General features: G+C 41.5%; 1 protein-coding gene across 10 annotated transcripts in view; it reads left to right on the top strand.

Moving 5' to 3' along the window:
* LOC146398709 (uncharacterized) overlaps positions 1-22,798 on the top strand; it is an 843,865-nt gene that overhangs the window by 280,228 nt on the left and 540,839 nt on the right. For 5 of the 10 annotated variants that reach the window (XR_014819889.1, XR_014819887.1, XR_014819888.1 and 2 more), the window contains one exon: positions 1,329-1,445. The exons of the other annotated variants lie outside the window; for them this stretch is intronic. The gene's annotated coding sequence lies outside the window, so the exon portion shown is untranslated. The remainder of the gene's footprint in view (positions 1-1,328; positions 1,446-22,798) is intronic. 10 annotated transcript variants of the gene reach the window in all.

The raw sequence follows: 22,798 nt of genomic DNA, 5'->3' as shown, positions 1-22,798 counted from the left end.
AGATTTCTAATGTTTTCTCTCACCACGCTACCAAAGCAGCATGAATGACCGTTCTGAAGTGTGACCTGAGCTGTGAGAAAATAATTGTAGGAATTTACTGAATAATGGTGATATTAAATGGGATCTCAATTATGAAGTATCATCATTAATTTCATTTTCTTAATTTGAAGATGTTGTAGTTAAGCCATCTCCCTTAAAGTGTCAAAACACATGTAAGAAAATTGATGGTCATCTTCCTAAATAGATGATTTAGTTCACTGATTTGATATTGTGACACATACTTGGATAGACAAAGGTTACTTTATAAACATCAAATATTTTATCGTACCATTCCAGTGCTGGTATGAACTGCGGAAGCTCTTTGCGCCTACGTAAAATGGCCAGTGATGCTGTGATTTTAGGGTTCTTGTCCCCTCCTCCATCCCCTCCCCTCCCCCTCCTCTCTCTCCGCCTCCTTTTCTCTTCCTCTTCCCGCTTTCGCCCCTTCCTCTCTCTCTCTTTATTCTGTCTTTGGGATTCATACTTATTGTCTCATGCTGTCTCAGGGATGTCGTATTCCCAGACTTTTCTAGTTTTATGTACTAGGTAATTAAATGGGCTTTCAAGTGGGGCTAGTTAGGTTTCAGAACAAGTAGTGGTTTTACCCACAATTCTAAGTCAACGGCCCTTCCTGGGGACGCAGAGATGGCGCGTCCATTTTTCCGGTTTGATGGGGATACACATTCCGCAACAGCTTTTATTCTTCCAGCTGACATTTTCCCTCGGATCTAGCATTGCTGTGGTTGTGGCGTAGGAGTCCATGGCTTTGTTTGGGATGCTAGACATTTGTGAGTTTGTTTTTTGCCATCTACATGGAGGAAAGAGCTTCTGGACTTTATTTTTTATTTAATTAATTTATGTATGCATGTATGTATTGATGGTTGGATTGATTGCTTCTTAGGGCTGCATCTACAGCATATGGAAGTTCCCCGGTTAGGGATCGAATGGGAGCTGAAGCTGCCGGCTTACACCACAGCCACATCAACACCATATCCGAGCTGCATTTGCGACCTACACCACAGCTCATAGCAACACTGGATCCTTAACCCACGGATCAGGACCAGGGATCAAACCTGGATCCTCACGGATCCTTGCGAGGTTGTTTACTGCTGAGCCACAATGTGAACAACAAGGATTTTATTTTTAAAATGATGGTAAAAACCCCAGAATAAACAGTTTGAAAAATACATGATCATCACAACTTTGGAAACTAACACTGTCTCTTTACACAAGCGAAATTGTGCTTGCCACGGATAGCCCGTTCCAGTGAATTCTTATTCATTTTATAGAGACATCATTGAAAGATCTGTCAAAAATTTCTGGGCACCAAGCTTCGGGCAGCAGAGTGAAGCAGCTACAGGGGAGAGAAGAAGAACCCAAACTCTGTCGTGATAAATCGCAATGAGGTGGGTGGAATGGAGTCTCGGAAAGGAGACCAAGACTGAGGAAGCGATAGAGGGGAAGATGTAGCTTTTTCGGTAGAGGTGCGCATCTTCAAGGAATTAAAACCTTCTTTTCCAAGCAGCTTTTCAAGCCCAAGCTTAATTCGGTAGTTTGTTTTCCTTTGGTCCACTGCAAGCTTGAGCAATGGCATGTAACTCCATGATGTTCTATTACATGGTTCTTTTGCCTAAAAACAATTGAGAATTCTCGGTTGTTCTTCCCTCAGTGGGACTTTCCAAGGGGGTGTTGGGTATAATTATCTTGTAATTTCTGTTCACGGGTCACTGGAGCCTCCCACGGGGTGTGTAAGGCGAACCCTAACTCTTCCCATGGAAGCAGTTAATACGTGGGAAGGTAGGTGGTTTTAGCATAAAAGAGACAAAGTTTATGCTTCGGCCCAAGACTCACCAAGGTCTGGCACAGGCTAGGGGTTGGCAAGCGAGATTCCAAAGAGACAGGAGTTGAAATGAGTCAGAACAGGTAGATGCTGCCTTCACGCCTGGAGGGCTGAGAATCAAAAAGGAAACAGTTCTTGGAGTTTCCAACATGGTGCAGTGGAAACGAATCCAACTACGAACCATGAGGTTACAGGTTCAATCCCTGGCCTTGCTCAGTGGGTGAAGGATCCGGCGTTGCCATGAGCTGTGGTGTAGGTTGTAGACGTGGCTTGGATCCTGTGTTGTTGTGGCTGCAGTGTAGGCCGGCAGCTGTAGCTCTTATTTCACCCGGGAACGTCCACATGCCACTAGTACAGCCCTAAAAAGCCAAAAGAAAAAAAAGAAAGGAAGAAAAGAAAAGAAAACAGTTCTTGAGCACTAACTGCTCAACCTGAAGGCTCTGACCTCCTTTCAATTCACTGATAATGGTGACTTGTGACTTGGAAACTGGGTTGTCTGGAAAACAACCTTGAAATACTTTCAAGGCAGGCCGTCTAGGTGTCTGCATGAGAAGGTAATTTTAGGAATATATTTTCTATCCAGATAGTAAAAATAATTCAGCCGGTGTTCTTCTTTTACTTCACTTTAAACTATGTGAACCCTAAAGTGTTCTAATTAACGTCTGTCGTTAAGTTTGAAATTTCAACTTGGCATAAAAAAATCTGGCATGAAGTGACATTAAATATTTGTACCCAGTCATAAATTATCAAATTGCTTCGTGAGATGCTTCTCATGAAAAGCAAGATGAGCTAAGGCATTCGATGGAGTGATCTGTATGAGTTGGGGTATAAGTATATTAAGCAGCGGCAAAGGCAGTTCGTGTCATTTATTTTTTAGTTGGGAAAGAAAAGCATTTCTGAGGTTTCTGGATGCAGAGAGGATTCTAGAACCACTGCCGTTGGCGGAGGAGGCGGCATGGGACAGGCACGTTCATGGTTGTGAAAATGCTGACGTTGAACCAAGTGGCCCAAATGTAGGCCCCTCTCCCTCTTATTTCCAGGCCTTGGAGCCCATGAACGGCCTATGCTAACCTTCCTAAATTGGAGAAGGGTCCTCAGCTCCCGTAAACACGTGTTGCACATCTTCTTGTACGAGTACAAGGTCCTTTGAGAAACATGAAGGGAACGAGGCTGTGTAACATTCCCAGGCGGTGGGCTGAGTAGTTGAGGTGAAAAGACATAGGGATGACACAAGTGAATTTATTCACCAAACAGAAATAGACTTACAGACATAGAAAACAAACTTAGGGTTCCCAATGTGGAAGGGAGGCAGGAGAGAGAAATTAGGAGTTTAAGATTAAGAATTACATCCTACTATATATAAAATACTTAAGCAACAAGGACCTACTGTATAGCACAGGGAAGTGTATTTGATATTTTGTGATAACCTGTAAAGGAAAAGAATCTGAAAAGGAATATATCTATGTATATATGCATATGTTTACAGATACATGTAGACATGTATGCATGTACATGTTATGTATGTATACATATGTACATAACAACAAGGACCTGCTGTGTAGCACGGGGCACTATACTTGATATGTTGTGTTAACCTATAAAGGAAAAGAATCTGAAAACAAATGCGTGTGAAAATGTACATATGTGTGTATGTGTGTACATATATATGTATGTATCACTGCGCTGATACCTAAAACTAACATGACATGGTCAATTGGTTGGTTGAGGCCCACTCACACCAGGGAGAGTCATCTGCTTTACCCAGTGTATTGATTCCAAAGTTCATCTCATCCAGACACACATTCTCAGAGACACGGACAGTCATGTCAGACAGATGTCTGTGCACCCATGAAACAATCAGGTTGATAAACAAAACTGACTCACAGAGGCTGGGTGATAAGATACGTGTAAAAGGCTCGGTGAGCTGTGCTGCCTCTGTAGTCTGACCAAATAGTAGATGCTCAATAAATCAATCCTGAAATATCAGATGGTTGGTTGAGGGTTTAAGAAGGAAGCATTTTGAGTCGCTCCACTCTATCACGCTAAGATGTTAGATTCATAAAATTAGAGTAAATGGAGTTCTTAAATAGAAGTATGAAATCATTTTGTTGAATAAGAAAAGGAAGCCTAAAGTGGACACGTTGATGGAAATTTATTGAATTTCTAAGACTTGAGAGAAGGTCCACAGTGCTTTAAAAGATGCAGAGTGAGGAAAGGACTAAATTTAGAAAATTAGCTGTCATTGGTGACCTTCAAGTGTTCAGTTTCAACTGACTTAGTGACTCTGAAAGGCTTCCAGGATCAAGAAGTAGTTATATAACAAGGTGTATTCCCTCTGATGACCATTCTTGGTGGAGAAACTTAGGATGGATAGTGTATTAGTTCCCAGAGACTGGGTGGCTAGCACAACAGAAACATGACCCTGTGACTCTGGAGGCCAGAAGATCGAGAGCAAGGTGTCTGCAGGGCTGGTTCCTTCTGAGGCTGTGAAGGAGAAGCTGTTCCAGGCCTGTCCCCCAGCTTCTTCTGGGGGTTGCTGCAAGTCTTTGGGTTTCCTCGTAGATGTTGTGCTTCCTGTGTCTTCCCATCACCTTCACTCAGCACATGTCGCTTTCTCATCACAAGGTGTTCTTGTTATAAAGACACCAGTCATGTTGGATTAAGGGCCCATCCTCTTCCAGGAAAACTTCAACTAGTTGCGTCTGCAACCACCCTATTTCCATAAAGGTCACATTCTGAGGCATGGGGGTTAGGACTTTAACACATAAATTGGTGGGGGGGCATGATGCAGTTTGTAATAGATATGATGCTTGTCCTCAAATATTATTATTTAGGAAATAGCTGATTTTTGTGTGTTGGTACAAAAAGTAGAAATGAGAGAAAAGGAAGAAGAGAGAGTTTCAGCCAAGCAAATCTTACTGGTGGTGAAGGAAAGCCTTTTGCAGTCAGCTCATAAACATCGTCTAAAGAAGCGTGACTACTATACATAAGATAGATAAGTAACAAGGACCTACTTTATAGCACAGGGAAATCTACTCAATAATGCGTAGTAACCGTGTGGGAAGAGAATCTGAGAAGGAATGGAGATATGCATGGGTGTGGCTGATTTACTCTGCTGTGCACCCGAAACTAGCACAACTTTGTAAGTCAACTCTACTCCAATAAAATTAAAAAATAAGGAGTTCCCATCCAGGCTCAGCAATAACAAACCTGACCAGTATCCATGAGGATGTGGGTGTGACACCTGGCTTTGCTCAGTGGGTTAAGGATCTGGTGTTGCTGTGAGCTGTGGCGTCACAGACATGGCTTGGATCCTGGGTTGCTGGGGCTGTGGCGTAGGCCGGCAGCTGTGACTCCAATTTGACCCCTAGCCTGGGAACTTCCATATGCCTGAGTGCAGCCCTAAAAAGACATAAACTAGATAAAGAAGCATGTGGGACTGTCTGCCCTTTTCCAGCCTTGATAGTCAGACCTCCTCTTGTAAAATTTCCCCACCCAAGCCATCCGTGGGTGTGCGCTGGGACTTGGTTTGATTCGTGTGTAAGTATTCAGAGTGGAGAATGCAGCAGAAAGAACCGGTAGCGTGATGTCTGCAAGCATCTCGGGCTCCCAAAGGGTGCTCCATTCCCCATAAAGGACATCTTTATGGTCACCCCTATAGAACTTCAGAGTCTTTCTCTCTCCAAGGGTTTATGGCAGCCTGACCTCTGCCTCGCAGGTCGCAGAGTCAGTCATGGCAGAAGGGAACTGTCCTTCTGAAGTAATTCGTGCTTTGCAGGTAAAACAAACATAAACCCTGTGCAACTTGTATCTGGGCAAAGAAAGATTCTTAAGCAAAATATGAGCTCTTTTTCTTGTTATTCAATAGTTGACAAATAAAAGAAATGTAAAGATGATAGACATAATTCTAAAACAAACTTTTAAAAATCCATATGCCAGAAGGTTTGGTGTAAGTTTTTGTGGTTAGATGTGAAACTCAGGAATTCAATTTCCAGACTTTCCACCGTAAGCATCCATAACTCACGTAATAATGGACTCACCGATTAGTCATAAAGAGTTTGAAGTACCTCTTCTCCCCCTTTATGGAGGCACTGACCTTTGCCAGAGGGAGAAGTCTTTAAATAGTTTGCCCCATCCCTCGCTCAGACGCGGTATTATGGACAACTTCGCACAATTTACTGTAGCCTCCATCTAAAGCCCATTCTCCACTCCACCGCCACGTTCTTAGTAATGCATAGAAACCACTTTATTCTGCATGGTTGGAAGTTGCTGTTTGATGTCTGGAGATGTATCATGTGTCAAGAAGAGTGCGAATAGCAAATACCCGTGTTCCTGGCCCACAGGTATTCAGATGCTCTAAGATCTGAGCAAATATCTTAAGCTCTGGGACTGATTTCTCAAAAAACATAGCTAAATCCAAAATTAACATCTCTGTGCCTATAAAATGAGCCCCTCGGTACAATTCGTCTCTTCTGTGTTTTCTTTCTAACTAGATTCTCCATTCCAAGAAAATTGGCAGGTAGCAAGTAGCCACAGTGGGCATTCCAGTGACAGATCGCTATTTGTCCTCATTTAGAAGCAAGACCACATCTCTATCAGTTCAGGGGAAAGGCTTCAGATAGTTTGCTATGAAGTGGGGAAACAACTGCAGGAGACAAGCTGAACAGAAAGATAGTATTCTGGTAATGAAAGTGCATAATTCAATGAAAAGGTGCATCGGATTCTGGAGATCAGAGGGAATCGCAGAGGTTTTCTGGTCTGAACACCTATGTTACAGGAGAAGTCAGTCCGGAGAAGTTAGGCCACTGGCCCAGGGGGCGCTGAGAGCTGAGCACAGGTGCGAACCCAGCCTCCGGACACTTGTGTTTCCCATTGTCATGTTTCTCCCAGTGATTTTTCTGGGCTAAATGGAGACGCAATGAATGATTCCTATCTGCACAAGCCTCCTGAGAAAAATTCCACTCTCAGTTAAGAAACGTCTACTGAAGTGAGTGTGGAATGGTAGTTTTGCATTTGCTCTGTGAGTGTGTGTGTAAAACATCCTTATTGCGACATCGTTTATATTCCACGCGTTTCACCCACTTGAAGCATACACGTCAATGTTTTCTATTCCCTTCACCAATAGTGCGCCATCATCACCGCCGTTAATCTGAGCATTTGCTTACCATGCTCTACACACAGCAATTATTCCCATTCCCCTCCTCCTCAGCAGCCCTGGGTGACAACTAATCTAGTTTCTGTCTCTACAGAAGGGTTTACGCTGGACATTTCATACAAATAGAATCATATCATAATTAGTCTTTTGTGAGTGGCTCCTCTCACGTGGAATACGATTTTTCATTGTTCATCTACGCTGCAGTGTGTGTTCGTACCCACTCCTTTTCATTGCTGAGTAATATTTCATTGAATGACCGTGCCCCATCTCAGCTATCCTCACAGCACCTACAGGCCATTGCATATTTTCCACCCTCTGGCTGCTGTGCATAATGCTTATGTAAAAGTTCATGTGCAAGCTTTTGTGGAGACATGGCTTGTCATTGCTCTTGAGTGTCTACCTAAAAGCAGGATGACCAGCTCCACCTCTGTTTAACGTCTTGAAGAGTTGCTAGACGGTTCTCCGCATCACACTGCTACCAGCGGTGGAGGAGGGTTTCTCTTTTTCCAAGTTCTCACCAAGACTTGTTATCACCTGTCCGTTTGATTGTGGCGGATGTGGGAGTTGGGGGGGGGGTCGTCAAGAGGCTGTGGTCCCAAGAGGTGCACCGGGAACGCCAGACTCCTCACCCTCCCCCGTCCTTGCATCGTACGTGTCACCCACCACTCTCACACCGGGAGTGCTCTCAAAATCACGGCCCTGAGAGAGTGAGATGGTGTCAAAATCGTCTGGCAGAACACAGTACTGAAGCTCATTAAGGCCCCTAGATAAACTTTAAAGAGTCTGCCGGACGTGTGTGGAGGTTTGCCCCTCTTGCCCAAGGTGAGGCTGCTAAGGAAGTTCCTTTGTTAGTGAACCTGCCACCTACTAATTTGAAAGGATCTGCCGCCTCCTTCTGTCTCTCCTCCATGGATGGGGGCAGTTCGAGAAGCAAAATAGTGGATTGGAAGTGGTATCTTTTGATTGGCATTGCCCTAATTACTAAAGATATGGAGTACCCTTTCACACATTTAGTGTTAATTGATCACTTGTATATCTTTTCTGGAGAAATGTCCAATTAGACTTTTTTGCCCACTTTTTAAAAAATTAAAGTATAGTTGATTTGCAGTGTTTCTTCATTTTCTGTTGTACAGCAAAGTGACCCAATCACACCCAGTTCCCTGTGCTGTACAGCAGGGCCCACTGCCCATCCATTCCAAGAGTAACTAACTGTATGTGTCCAAAACACCAACCTCCTCATCCATCCCACTTGCTCGCTCCCCCCACTCCCCCAGGAACCTCAAGTCTGCTCTCCTCGGCAGTGCTCTGTTTCTGTTTTGTGGATAGGATCATCTTTGCCATATTTTAGATTCCACAAATAAGTGATATCCCATGGTATTTGTCTTTTTCTTTCTGGTTCCCTTCACTCTACTTCCATCCACGTTGCCGCAAATGGCATTATTTTGTTCTTTTTTATGGTCAAGTAGGATTCCACTGTGTATAGGTACCATATCTTAATCCACTCATCTGTCAGTGGATATTTCGGTTGTTTCCGTGTCTCGGCTATTGTGAATGGTGCTGCAGTGAATATAGGGGTACAGAGTTTTGTCTGGATATATGCCCAGGAATGGGATTGCTGGATCATCCAGTAGTTCTGTATTTAGTTTTCTGAGGAACCTTCATGCTGTTTTCTACAGTGATTATACCACCTTAATTCCCACCAACAGTGGAGGAGAGTTCCCAGTAGTCTTGTTAATGATAGCTGTTCTGGCCAGTGTAAGGTGGTACCTTATTGTAGTTTTGATTTTCATTTCTCTAATAATTCCTAGTGGTGAGCATTTTTTCATGTGCCTCTTGGCCATCCGTATTTTTGCTTTGGAGAAATGTCTGTTTAGGTCTGCCCATTTTTCAAGTGGGTTGTTTGTTTTTTTGTTGTTGAGTCGTATGGGTTCTTCATATATTTGAGAGGGTAGGCCCTTGTCTGTTGCATCATTTGCAAAGATTTTCTCCCATTCTGTGTGTTTTTTAATGGTTTCCTTTGCTGTGCAAAAGTTTTTGAGTTTGAATAGGTCCCATTGGTTTATTTGTCTTTATTGTCATCATTCTAGGAGGTGGATCAAACAAGATGTTGCTGTGATTTATTTCAAAGAGTTTTCTGCCTGTGTTTCCCTCTAAGGGTTTTATGGGATATGACCTTATATTTAGATCTCTAAGTTATTTTGAATTAATTTTTATGTCTGGTGTTAGAGAGTGTTCTAATTTCAGTCTTTTACATGTAGCTTTCCAGTTTTTCCCAGCACCATTTATTGAAGAGACTGTCTTTCTTCCACTGTATATTCTTGCCACCTTTGTCATAGATTAGTTGACCTTGGGTGCTTGGATTTATTTATGGATTTTCTATCCTGTTCCATTGATCTACATTTCTGTTTTTGTGCTAGTACCATATTGTTTTGATAACTGTAGCTTTGTAGTATTATCTGAAGGAGAGCCAGATTCCTCCATTTCCATTTTTATTTTTCAATATTGCTTTTGCTACTTGGGGTCTCTTGTGTTTTCATACAATTTGTCTTTTTATTTTTTTTTTTAGTTGAAAGTTGCATATTCAAGATTCAATTCCCTTATCAGATATAGGATTTGCAAATATTCTCTCCCATTCTGTAGGTTGCCTTTTCACTTTCTGGTGTCCTTTGAATCTACAAGGTTTTAAGGTGGATGAAGTCAATTTATCTCCATTTTCTTTTGTTATTTGAAATTTTTGTGTTATTTTAAAGATGATTTACCTATGTACAAAACAGAAACAGAGTCATGGACATAGAGAACAGACTTGTGGTTGCTAAGGGAGAGGGGGAGGAAGTTGTATGGATGGGAGTTTGGAGTTGGTAGATGCAAAGTATTACATTTAGAATGGCTAAGCAAGGAGGTCCTACATACAGCACAGGGGTCTGTATCCTGTTCTTGAGATAGAACATGATGGAAGAATATATATGAGAAAAGAATATATATGTGTGTGTGTGCTGTACAGAAGAAATTGGCACAACACTGTAAATCAACTCTACGCTAGTAAAAATAAAATAAAAATATTTACTTTATCTAAGGTCATGAAGATTTACCCTATATGTTCTCATAAGAATTTATTATTTTAGCTCTTACATCTCTGTGATTTGTTTTGAGTGAGTTGTTGTGTATTCTGTGAAAAAGTGGGTATGAATTCATTCTTTTGCATGAGACTATCCAGTTTTCCTAGCGCCATTTGTTGAAAAGAGTAGTCTTTTCCTGTTGAATTTTCTTTGGCAATCTCATGGAAAAACAGTGAACCATCAAGGTAATGGTTTAATTCTGGACTCTGAATTTTATTCCATGGATATCTCTGTGTTTATCCTCGTGCCATGCCAGTACCACACTGTCTTGATTATAATAGCCTCCTAGAAAGTCTTTAAAATTGGAAAGTATGGGTTCTCTGACTTTATTCTTTTTCAAAATAGTTTTGACTATTCCTGGGGACCTTGCATTTCTGTATTAATCTGTGTGATTAGCTTGTGAATTTCTGTAAAATATCAAGCTGGTATTTTGATAAGGACTGTGTTGAATCTGTGGTCAACATGGGGAGTATTGCCATTTTAACAATAGTAAGTCTTCTGACCCATAAACACAAGATTTCTTTCCATTTATTTAGGTCATCTTTAATTTCTTTCAACAATGTTTTGTAATTTTCGGAATGTACATTTTGCATTCCTCAGGTTAACTTTTCTTCTAAATATTTTATTCTACTAGATGCTGTTATCAATGGAATTGTTTTCTTCATTTCATTTCAGGTTTTTCATTGCTAGTGCCTGGAAATGTAGTTAATCCTTACATATAGATCATATACCCTGTAGCCTTGCTGAAGTTCTTTATTAGTTCTAATAGATTTTTAACAGATTCATTAAGATTTTCTGTATGCAAGATCATGTCATCTGTAAGTAGAGATAGATTTACTATTTCCTTTCCAGTCTGGATGACTTTATTTTCTTGTCTAATTTACCATCTTAGACCTTCTAGCACAGTGTTGAATTGCAGAGGTTGGTTGCAAGAGCAACCATCCCTGTCTTGTTCTGAGTGAATCTTGCACCATTAAGTAAGATGTTAGCTGTGCGTTATTCATACGCTTTATCTGATTGAGAAAGTTGCCTGCTATTCCTAGTTTGTTAAGTGTTTCTATTATAAAAGGGCACTGGATTTTATTAAATGCTTTTTCTGCCTCTGGTGAGATGACCCTGTGGTTTTTGTCCATTATTTTATTGATAAGGGGCATGAGGTTAATTGAGTTTCACATATTATACCAACCTTGTATTTCTGAGATAAATTCCACTTGGCCATGATTCTCTTTCATTCTTGACTTTAGTAATTTTTTTTTTAAATTGTCCTTTTGTCTTTTCTAGGGCCGCACCCACTACATGTGGAGGTTCCCAGGCTAGAGGTCTAACCGGAGCTGTAGCCAACGGCCTACACCAGAGCCATAGCCCCGTCAGATCCAAGCCGCATCTGCGACCACAGCTCACAGCAATGCTGGATGCTTAACCACTGAGAGAGGCCAGGGATCAAACCCGCAACCTCATGGTTCCTAGTCAGATTCATTAACCACTGAGCCATGATGGACCTCCTTGACTTAAGTAATTTTTGAGTTCTCATCCTCTCTCTCTTTCTCATTCTACCTAAAGATTTGTCCAGTATGTTGATGTTTAAGACAAAACCTTTTTTCTTTGATTTTCTTTATTGTTTTTCTGTTCTCTGTTTTATTAATTTATGCCCCAGTTTTTGTTACTCCCTTCCTGATTCTGCTTGGTTTAGGCTTAGTGCACTCTCCTTTTTCAGGGCTAGGTTTATGGTATTGATTTGAGATCTTTGTTCTTTTTTTTTTACTGTGGGTGTTTACAAATTAAATTTTTCTCTAAATACCTGCTTTGGCTGTATCCTCAAAGTTTTGATATGCTATGTCTTCATTTTCATTCATCTCAAAGCATTTTCTAATTTTCTTCTGTGATTTACTCTTGGTTCTATTGCTTATTTAGGACTATGGTGTTTGATTTTCACACCTGTGATTTTTCCAATTTTCTTCAATATTAATTTCTAATCTCATTCCCTGGTCATCAAAGAATGTACGTTGATTTCAGCTCTTTTAAGTTTGGGGGAGTTACATCTATACATGGTCTCTATCTACAAAGACTATGCTGGAGATTGTCTCATGTGCACTTGAGATTTGATGTGATTTGTGTATATGAGATAAATTTTTATGCAGTGTACAGATCTCAAGTATATCATTCAATAAATGTTAATAAATATGCACATGTGAGTAACCATCACCTGAATCAAGATATATCATCAACTCATGGAGTTCCCGTCGTGGCTCAGCGGAAACGAATCCGACTAGGAACCACGAGGTTGTGGGTTTGATCCCTGGCCTCGCTCAGTGGCTTAAGGATCCGGTGTTGCCGTGAGCTGTGGTGTAGCTTGGATCCCACATGCTGTGGCTGTGGCATAGGCTGTCAGCAACAGCTCTGAGTAGACCTCTAGCATGGGAATCTCCATACACCACAGGTACGGCCCTCAAAAAAGACAAAACACACACACACACACACAAATATATATACATATATCTCATCAACTCTGAACGTTCCCTGTGCTTTCTTCTGGGACAAATGCACTGCTGATAGGTAACCATCGTTCTGGTTTCTGCTTACCATATTTTAGTTTCGCTTGTTTATGCGCATTTAATCACGAACTCATAATGTGTGAACTCTTGTGTGACAAGCCTTTTTGACACTCAACCTAATGTTTTTGAAATTCATCCATATTAGTGTGTGAATCACTATTTTATTTCTTTTTATTGTTGAGAAGTTTTCCCTTGTATGAACATAACCACAATTTGCTTATCCATTCTCTTGTTAGTTTTCAGTGTTTGCTGTTATGACTAGAGCTGACATAAACATACTTGTGCACATAGTTTGTATTTGCCAGTTTTGATTTATCTTGGATAAATGTAAAGCAGAGAACTCGCTGAATCAGAGTGTAGGTGTATCTTTGGTTCCATAGGCTCTGCCAAACATTCTTCTGAAGTCACTGTACCATTTTATGCTCCCACAGGAAATGTATGAGTCCCACTAGCGCCAGATCCTCACAACTTTAATGTGTTCATGTGTTTTTCTATTTTGTTTTAGTAATTCTAGTAGGTGAGAAATGATATCGCATTGTGGATTTAATATGAATTTCCCTGATGACTTGAGCATTTTATGTGCTGTTTGGACATGTATCTTCTTGTTTTAAAGTAACTGTTCAAGTCGTTTGCCAATTTTTTATGGAGTTACTTATGTTTTTGCTGTTGATTTGTAGTTCTTTTTCTATTTGGAATGCAAAACCTCTGTGAGCTATGTGTATCTCATATAGATTGAATATAGTTTCTGTGTTGCTGTGGCTTTTTCATTTTCCTAATGTCTTCTATTTATAAACAGAGGTGTTTTGTTTATTTCGATGAAGTTCCGTATATCAGTCTTTTGTGTTATATTTAAAGATATAACATTTAAACATAAAACATTACATAGGTATAAAACATTTAAAATATTTTTTTACTTTTTTTTAAGATAATAGTGCCTACCCAAAAGATACACGCATATATTACTATGCCTTCTTCTTGAAGCATCGTTTATTTAGTTTTTACATTGAAGTCAATGACCTATTTCAAATTATTATTTGTATTGATATTAGGTAAGTGTTGTGATCCATTTGTTAACATGCACCTGTCCAGTTGTTCTGGGTAAGTACTTTTTCCCCATTGAATACTCTTGGCACCTTTGTTGAAAATCAATTGACCATGTTTTCATATGTGTTCTGTTTTGTATCAGTTCTGTTCTATTCATCTATTTCTCTGTCCATGCAAAAATGCCATACTCTTTATTTTTATTTTGTCATTTTAGGGCCAAGCCCACGGCATATGGAGGTTCCCAGGCTAGAGGTCCAATCAGAACTGTAGCTGTCGGCTTACACCACAGCCACAACAATGCGGGATCCAAACTGTATCTGTGACTTACACCACAGCTCAGGGCAATGCCGGATCCTTAACCTACTGAGCGAGGCCAGGGATCGAACCCACATCCTCAGGTATGCTGCTCAGGTTCGTTAACTGCTGAGCCACAACAGGAACTCCCCATACTCTTTGTTATGGTAGCTTCATAGTAAGTCTTAAAATCAATCTTATTTGTAAGTTTTCCAGTTTTGTTTTTCTAAGGCAAGATTTTTTTGGGCTGATATGATCTCTTGTCTTTCTTTATATTTTTATAATGCTTTTTTCCCCTTAAAAGCCAGCTGGAATTTTGATTAGAATTGCATTGACTCTATGTATTTATTTGGGGAGAGTTGACATTTATTAATACTGAGTCTTCAACCCACAAACATAGTCTATTTCTCCATTTATTTCGATTTTATGTGTCTTCATTTGTCGACTGTGGTGAGTTTTGTCCTTCAAGGAGTCTGTCCTTTATATCTAGGACGTTTAATGGCATAAGTTAGTCATATACACATACTTTTAATGGAATACGTTAATCATAATGTTCCCATATTATTATTACTATTATGGCTTTTTTTAGGGCCACACGTGTGGCAAATGGAGGGTCCCAGGCTAGGGGTTGAATTGGAGCTGCAGCTGCCAGCCTACACCACAGCCACAGCCGGGGCAACAAAGGATCCAAGCAGCCCCTGTCACCTACACCACAGCTCCTAGCAATGCCGGATCTTTAACCCTCTGAGCGAGGCTAGGGATTGAACCCATGTCCTCATGGTTACTAGTCGAATGCGCTACCGCTGAGCCACGATGGGAACTCTGCACAAATTATCATTTCCCCCTTATGTTCCTTATGATGCTGTTCATGTTCCCCTCTTTTTCCTTCTTCAGTCTTGCTGCAGTGTCTCAGCTCTTTGGTCCTCTGATCTTGCCTCACCCAGCTCCCAGATTAGGGATCTCCGCATTTTAGAGCGAGGGTTTAGGTCCCTTTGACACCTCTGCCCAGACGCTCACCGTTCTCTCCCTCAGCAATATCCATGAGGGAGGCTGCATATTATTTAATACCTAATACTTTACGTAACTATATTTATTTGTTATTGCTAAAATTGTATTGCCTCATCAAGGGAAAGGCTCTATTTCTTTGCCCCATTGACACGAGGCGTGGCCCTGAACCTTCTCTGCCCAATAGAACAGATGCACAAACTTAGCAGAAGCTCTAAATGTCATGAACTACCACCTCTCGCGCCTCTTCCCAAGGCAGGCAGTGTCCCAGACAAGCCACTCCATCAACTTCGGTCCTAGAGTGAAGATAAAGCTCCAGGTGAACCACAGTAGTGAGCTTAGCGAGAGAACAGACAGCCCAACAGTGAAACGCAGAAGAAGCAACAACAAAAACCTTTTGGGGCTATTTGGGGGTGGAGGTTAACTGGGGCTGTTATCACAGCATAATGTCACCTACCCTGACTGGTCAGAATCAAGTAATGCCCACGACTTGTACACAGAAACGAGATTTTTCTTGCCAACTCCATGCAACACTTCATTTTTTGGGAGCAGGACTGTTTGGTCCCTGAGACTCCACTCTCTCCTGAAAATGGCCCCTGGAGTTGTTGGCTCTCAGTCCTCAACTCCCCGAGGCTTAAATCCAGTGCAAGAGACTGGTTGGAAGACATGTAATAGGCATTGAAATTGTCCTTATCCACCTGCTAAAGTGAGCCATGGGCTTGGAAAGAGTGTCGCTTCTCTGGTATAAGGTCGCTTTGGGTTGAAACCTAGCCTAGAAAGTTAATCTGAAAGAGAGCTTTTTGTGCAAAAGTTATGAATAAGTGGGGAAGAAAAAGCAGAGTGCAATATGACGTGATTTCATGAGTACCGTTGTGTTTTCCTGAAAGCACACTAATAAGAGGAGAAAGATAGCATTAACAACTTTTCCAGGTAACCAGCTTCGCTTCCATGAGGTGGAGCACGCAGTTACTCTGGGGACCTGTTCTCTAACCTCTCTTCCGTGGACCAAATAGTCTCAAATACACATTGTAGTAAAAGAAAGATTCAGGATATGGGTTTCTCATTCTCATTCTTTTGAGCAGGCACTATCCTGCTTCTTTTTATAAAGCGGAATATGTAGAAAAACAGAGTTTGTGGGAGAAAAGTTTCAGTTTTTGCTCTTCAAAGTTCAAAGAGAGAAAAGGTCTTCCTTTAAATGATGTCACTGCTTGTCCACACGGCTGTCTCTAGGGGTGTGGGCCTGTAGGTCAGTGCTGACCGCGAATCTGGACGCTGTCTTGTCAGTCAGGCTCCTGTACTTCTTTTACATTTGTCATCGTTTTATTTTATCGTGGTATTATTGGTATTTTCATAGCTTTATCACAGAATTACTTGATCATATTTTTCCAAAATTTTCTTTATCCTTGCTTCTAAAATTATCCTGTGATTCATAAAATCCATTACTTATTAAAATCTATGACACATGTTACCTATCTATTGTTTATGAAAGAAAACTCCATTATATCTTCTTAATGTTAATTTTGTTCTTTAATTTCCTCTCGTAATTGGGAGAACGGAGTGCTTTCCAAGGCCAACATAACTCCTTTTGTTTTGCTTACGGTTGAAAAATCACAAAATTAGGAAACATCTTTTCTTGTCTTGACACTTCTTCAATTATAATTCTCTCAATTTGATAAAGATGCATGTACCCTAAGTGATTCCTGTCCCAGAGTATTTATGCTTTGGATTGCTTTTAAATCAACAAGGGATTTTGAGAAATCATCTAAACCAAACACATCTCGTTATATTTTCTTCAACTTCTCCAAGATAATTTGCCTTTGGATTGAGAACGGCTCTTGCAACTTAATCTGAAAAAGGATTGTTTTGTGTAAAGGCTGTGAAAGAGAAACAAGCAGAATATGCTAAGCTTTTCTGTATCCCATTGTTCCCCCTGCAGATATTGCAATGGGAGGGAAGTTCACAGAGCATAAAGCACATCATGAAAGGCAATGCGGATTCCGTGCCCTCACGGTAGTGCTAGTGACTGTGACAGGAAACGCCACTGCACGTGATTGTGCTTAACCACACACACTTTGTCTGATGAAATGTGGCATCACTTGCCAGCAGGAGTTCCCTTTACAAGTGATTAGAAATCAGCTTTGAAGGAGTCCCTGTCATGGCTCAGAGGAAACAAACCCGACTACTATTCATGAGGATGTGGGTTCCATGGATCCCTGGCCTTGCTCAGTGGGTTAAGGATCCAGCATTGCCATGAGCTGTGGTGTAGGTTGCGGACATAGCTTGGATCCTGTGTTGCGGTGGCTGTGGTGTAGGCCGGCAGCTGTAGTTCCAATTAAACCCCTAACCTGGGAATTTCATATGCCTTGTGTGCAGCCCTAAAAAGTTAAAAAAAAAAAGAAAGAAATCAGTTTTTAGCCATTTTTAGTGTTTCTTTTTTTAAAAACTATTTCTGTAAAGTATTCTTCAAAATAAATTCCTTCAGAGTAGACGAAAATGTGTTGATTTTTCTCTTGTGAAATCAGTGGCATTGGTTGTATTTATTTATTTTGGGGGCTGCACCTAAGGCATGCAGAAGTTCCCAGACAAGGGATCAAACCCACGCCACAGCAGTGACCTGAGCCACAGGGGTGACAACACTGGGTTCTTAACCTGCTGAGCCACCAGGAAACTCCAGGGGCTTTGGTTTTAGACCCTTCAGGTCCTATGGAAGCATCTATAATCAGTTTTTAATTTTTCTGAACAAAAGGTATTTATTAAGCAATTACTAATAATATTGTGATGTAAAAAAGGATTTAATTCTCATCTAAGTACAAAGCCAAAACGTAGCTTGTTGATTTTTATTGATTCAGATTGTCATAACAGGTCCAATCCCTTTGTGCAGATAATCTATCTACTGCAGGAAAGAGGGAAAAGATGTCCACCTGCTTTGCTCTGTGACCTCAGTCTCAAAGCCTAGATGCTGCATAGATGTCTGTCTTCATCGGCAGCGATTCCCAGGAGTTCGGCCCCTCCCCTTCGTGGACCCTAGATGTTCAGCTTCCTTCTATGTGGCTTTTAGGAACCGCACTCAGGTGGATGCCAGAAGGGGACTCACGGCCTCTAATGGTCACCATACAGCCTCATCCATGTCTCATAGTCAAATATTGTGAGTTTGGGAATCGCTTGAGGCTAGAGCAGGTTGTACAAGGAAGGACAAGCGAGGGCTTTTGTCTAACGGAATGAGCTGCCAGTGTGAGGGCGAAAGGCGTCGAAAGAGTGTGTGTACCGAGGGAAATTGGACCGTCCGTTGGGAAGTGAAGGACAGTTACTGCGCGACTCAGAGCTGGTGCTCAGGACACCGTCCATAGTTTTCTTTCCCTTCGTCTATGGTCTTGTTATTTCGTAAAGACTGTATTGAAAATGCCAGCCTGTCGTGCCAGCCTAAGACATTTCTCCGTCCAATTCTACATACAAATTTCAAAGGGGCAGAGGCATTTCATGATGAGAATGAGGTGTTTGCTGGTAGCAGGGTCATTGCAGGGTGAGAAGCTAAGGCAGGAACCACAAGGAGCGAACTCCGGGGCTTGGCTGAGGCGCCCTTGTCACCTTTGGAGTCTTGCCTCAGAACTTGCTGCTAAGCTCTTGACCTTTTCGGTTTGAAGAACAAATCACTCTTTCCTAGGGTACGGAGAATAGCTAAGTGGGACCTAGTTGGCTCAAGCCAGGGAGCAAGTGACTAAAGAGACAGCGTGGTTTTGACTGAGTTCATTTTCAAGAAAAGGAAAACCAGCGTGACTGAGGGTAACACCTTGCGTAGCCTTGGGATGGCTTTAAGTTCCCGGGAAAGATGCACAGGGATTTTTTTCCCCCAGCCCGAGACAGCGTTGTCCACGGACAGGATTCATGTGCAGCATCGTGCGTTTCCTTGTCCCTGGATTTTCCACGTTTTGCCCTTTTAGACCATCTTCCCTGTCCTGGTTCACACACTGCTTTTACTCCAGGAAAAATATGTTGATCCTGTTCGCCGTTTCCTTTCTGCCTAAATACTGTTAATAAGTTTCAAATGTTATGAGAGAGAGTTTATGCATATGCCCCAGGCTGGGCAGTATGCAGAGTTATATGGAACATCTTTTCTGGTCAGAGCGACCAGAATCCAGGGTTCAAAGCCAATGCTGGTCGACCCTCCCCTGATCATTGACTAAGTCTGGGCTTGCAGGAAGCCAATTGCAGAGCAAGCACCATCCAAAACTCCTTCTTCCCACTCCAGGACATTTTGAAATCTCTATGCATTCTAACCATACATGTTCCATTTTATCTTGTAAGAGGGGTTGGATGTAACCCACTTAAATCGAAGGTGGCTTTTAGAAGAATCAAATTCTCACCACAAATATGCCATTACCCTCACACTCTGGAGCCTTCCAAGTACCAGTTCCCCAAAATTGGACTGAAGATTCTTGCAGCCAGAGTTGGTTTCTATCACTTGGGACGAGTTAAGCAGTGGCTGGAGGTTGAGTAAAACCCTGGCACGTCGATCCAGCCCTACGTGTCCGAGATGTCCATTAAATTGTCTCCCTCTTGAGCAGGCAAGCGCAGAACGTATGGTGAATGGTACAGTCCCAGTAGACCCATCTTTCTTGTAAGAGACATGATCTATTCAGACACCACCTACCTACTTACAATCCTTCATTCATCTCGTATCGCTCTGACAATTTTTAAAGTGTATATGCTAAGGTAGTAAGGACCTTTCTGGTAACTGACATTGTGTTTGTTTCTTTAAACAAGATGTATGGATATTTGAGATTTTAAAAACCTGTATCTGACTCATTACTTAGTGAACACTGGCACAGAAGGACCCTAAATTGAGAGCCTTCCATTGGCTGAGGGTGTCCCCAGCCCATCGTCCAGGCACTAACGTATTGTAGGTGTTCCATCAGTCCTTGTGGGAGAAAAGAACGAGGATGGGAGGAAGAAGCCAAGGTCAGAAGTCTCTTTATTGCCAAAGTCTCTGTCAGCTTGGCTGGATGGACAGACTCAAAGTTGCCTCTTTGTCATCGTCCCAGCTGTGCCTCTGACAGTGCACAGTAAGTCATGAGGAATGGATCGTCAGTAAAGAGCACAAAGCTACTGTCCCCCTACGGAACTGGCACATGGCTTCTATGTTTTACTTGGTGTGGGACACCCCTTTGAGAAAACAAGACCAGAAAACTGGTCATTTGTCTTAGGTGTAAGTGTCCCCTTTGGAGTCGAGTTTAAAACACTTCTGCCTTGATTCTCAGGATAAATACTTCAACCAAAGGCAGTGCCCCAAGCCAAGTTATCGTGCTAGTTATTGCTGAAGTAATCCCAGAGGAAACCAAGATCCAGACAGTATCGAGTGGTGTAAAGGATGATGTCAACACCTTGAATTAAACCTTGAATATATGTGTATGTATGGTCCGCCATAGAGAAAGTTTTGTTTAAACATACATGTAAGATTACGTTTTCTTAGCCATACAGGTGAAAATAAATAGTAAAAAAATCATTCCATCCTTAGACTAATGGCATTTCAGGATATAGACGTGCTTCTAGCTTGTCTTAATTATGTTTTCTTTTCATACATGTGTGTAACATAACTGGCACTAGATTTTTAAAATTTGTCATTTTTTTTTGGAGAAACAGTGACATATAGGAGTAAAAGATTATTCTTTATTACCTTTGGAGAAACTTTTTTGATAAAGTTATGGAGAAATAAATTTCAAGGAGATCTTTTAGATTTTTAAAGCAAGATAGCATTTATGTGAAAAACCATGGTGCGCCTCTTTGTGTTTTTGTATACAATATCTAGGAAGGCATATGATGGTGAGTGTTTCTCTTGGCTTTAAGGGGGTATCTAAATAGCTTCAGTGCCAAGAATAATTCTCAGAAATATGAGCATTAGTCACTGCATTTAAAATTCCATATATGGTAAAATTCACTTAAGGGAGACATGTGTTTTCTGAGTTATCCAAAATCAAATGTTCAAAAGACGACCAAGATGAAATTTTACTCTTTCTTTTGTTCTCTCTCTTTTTTTGTCCTCCACTTGAAAGTTGTTTACAGCAAGAATTTATCTCTTTCAACATACATTTCTCTTATGAAAAGAATATGTAGAAATGATGTGACTTGAAATTTCATTGCTCAATTTGAGCACCCATGACCCAGGAATTCTAGGGTCTGGAGTCCTCAGAGGGGCGCATAGGGCTTAAATCTTCCCCGCAATTAGACAAAAGCAGTGTTCAGGAGGCAACCACAGGACGGACATCACCAGTGCGTAGACTAGAAGTGCAGAAATCCCTCTGTGTACAGAGCCAGAGTAGCCTGCTTATGCAGGGGCACGATACTAGTCACCAGTAGACCCAGCAGTGGGTCTTGATGGGTTGACTAAGAGGATGTCGAGGCATGTAGAGAGGGAAAGCCATGGAAGTCGACTCGAGCCAAGCCCATGAGAGACTGCTGGGAGTCAAAACCTGCAGAGATCACACGCAACCACCAATTTTAAAAATAAAGGTTAAAGTCAAAAATAAGAAGAGAACAGAGTTATGGAAGAAGCCAATTGGGAAGAAATAAGCAAAAGCTTAAATTACTGTGAGTCGCTGACGGAGGAGGGGGCAGTTGGACTGAGAATCCACCCCCATTTGTTGTAAAGGCAGCATGTTGGGTATTGGCGCCATTTCTCGACCTCGGTTGTGTGTCGCGATGACCTGGGGGGCTTAAAAAGTACTGCAAGCCCACTCCCACAGCTTCTTACCTAGTTTGGTCTGAGCTGTACCCTGGATATTGGGATTTGAGGAATTCCCCGAGTGATTCCGAATACAAAAACAAAGGTTCCGAACCACCCCCTGGCCGGTGGGGTTGACGGTAAGCCGTGGCAGCAGCATGTGGGTGATCTGGAAAGCAGGAAGGAAGTGGAAATCAATGTGTCGGCCTGGCTTGCCCAAGGAGTCTTCCAGGAGCCACAAGCTGAGCAAGGGACCTTTGGTCAGATGTGCATTTACTTTCTGTATAACTCCCTTATGACAAAACTCATGCAAAAACCAGGAGTCATGAAAATGTTCAAGGTTTTACAAATGAGGCACTGTAGCCAGGCGGCATGTTTAGCGGTGTTATGTAGGAAACATCATGCCTTATGATTCATCCTGCTGGGAAAATCTATTTTCAGTCCAGCGCCCCTACTTGAAGTGGTTCTTCCTGCCAAAAGGGCTATAATGTTTGTCTCATTATTGTAGGGTTAGTGGAACACTGTTCATGTGGCATGGGCTTTCCAGAAGCAATGCAACATTCCCCACCTGAATTTGAAATTCTGATAAATAATGGATACTTTTTTTAATATAAGTATTTCTCTTGCAATATTCGAGACATACTTATGCTAGAAATTATGAGTTATTTGTTGGAAGCTCAAAGTCCACAGAGCACCCAGGTTTGTGTTTTTGTTCTTCTAAGTCCCAGTGTGGGACGAATCCACAGCCCCTGGATAAGTGACCTTCAGAGATAAAGCTGAGCAATAGGTACGCATCCATAGAAACTCATTCCTAGAACAAAAACGAAGGGGCAGTAGGTATTTTGTAGATCGTATTCAATATATTCAAGCTCAAAACAACTTGTCAACACCACAAGTTAGTATTAAATTGATTGTTTAAAGTGTATTTTATTGAAGCATAGTTGATTCACCATGTTATATTAATTTCTGCTGTATAGCATGTTGATTCAGTTACACACACACACATCTATATATACTTTATTTTTTGTATTCTTTTCC

This window comes from Sus scrofa, chromosome 11 (assembly GCF_054392235.1).
Source record: "Sus scrofa isolate SSC_HxYL_T2T_F1_AM1 chromosome 11, Sscrofa_HxYL_maternal_Yorkshire_Landrace_v2.0, whole genome shotgun sequence".
NCBI lineage: Eukaryota > Metazoa > Chordata > Mammalia > Artiodactyla > Suidae > Sus > Sus scrofa.
This window is presented reverse-complemented; position numbering and strand designations above follow the sequence as displayed.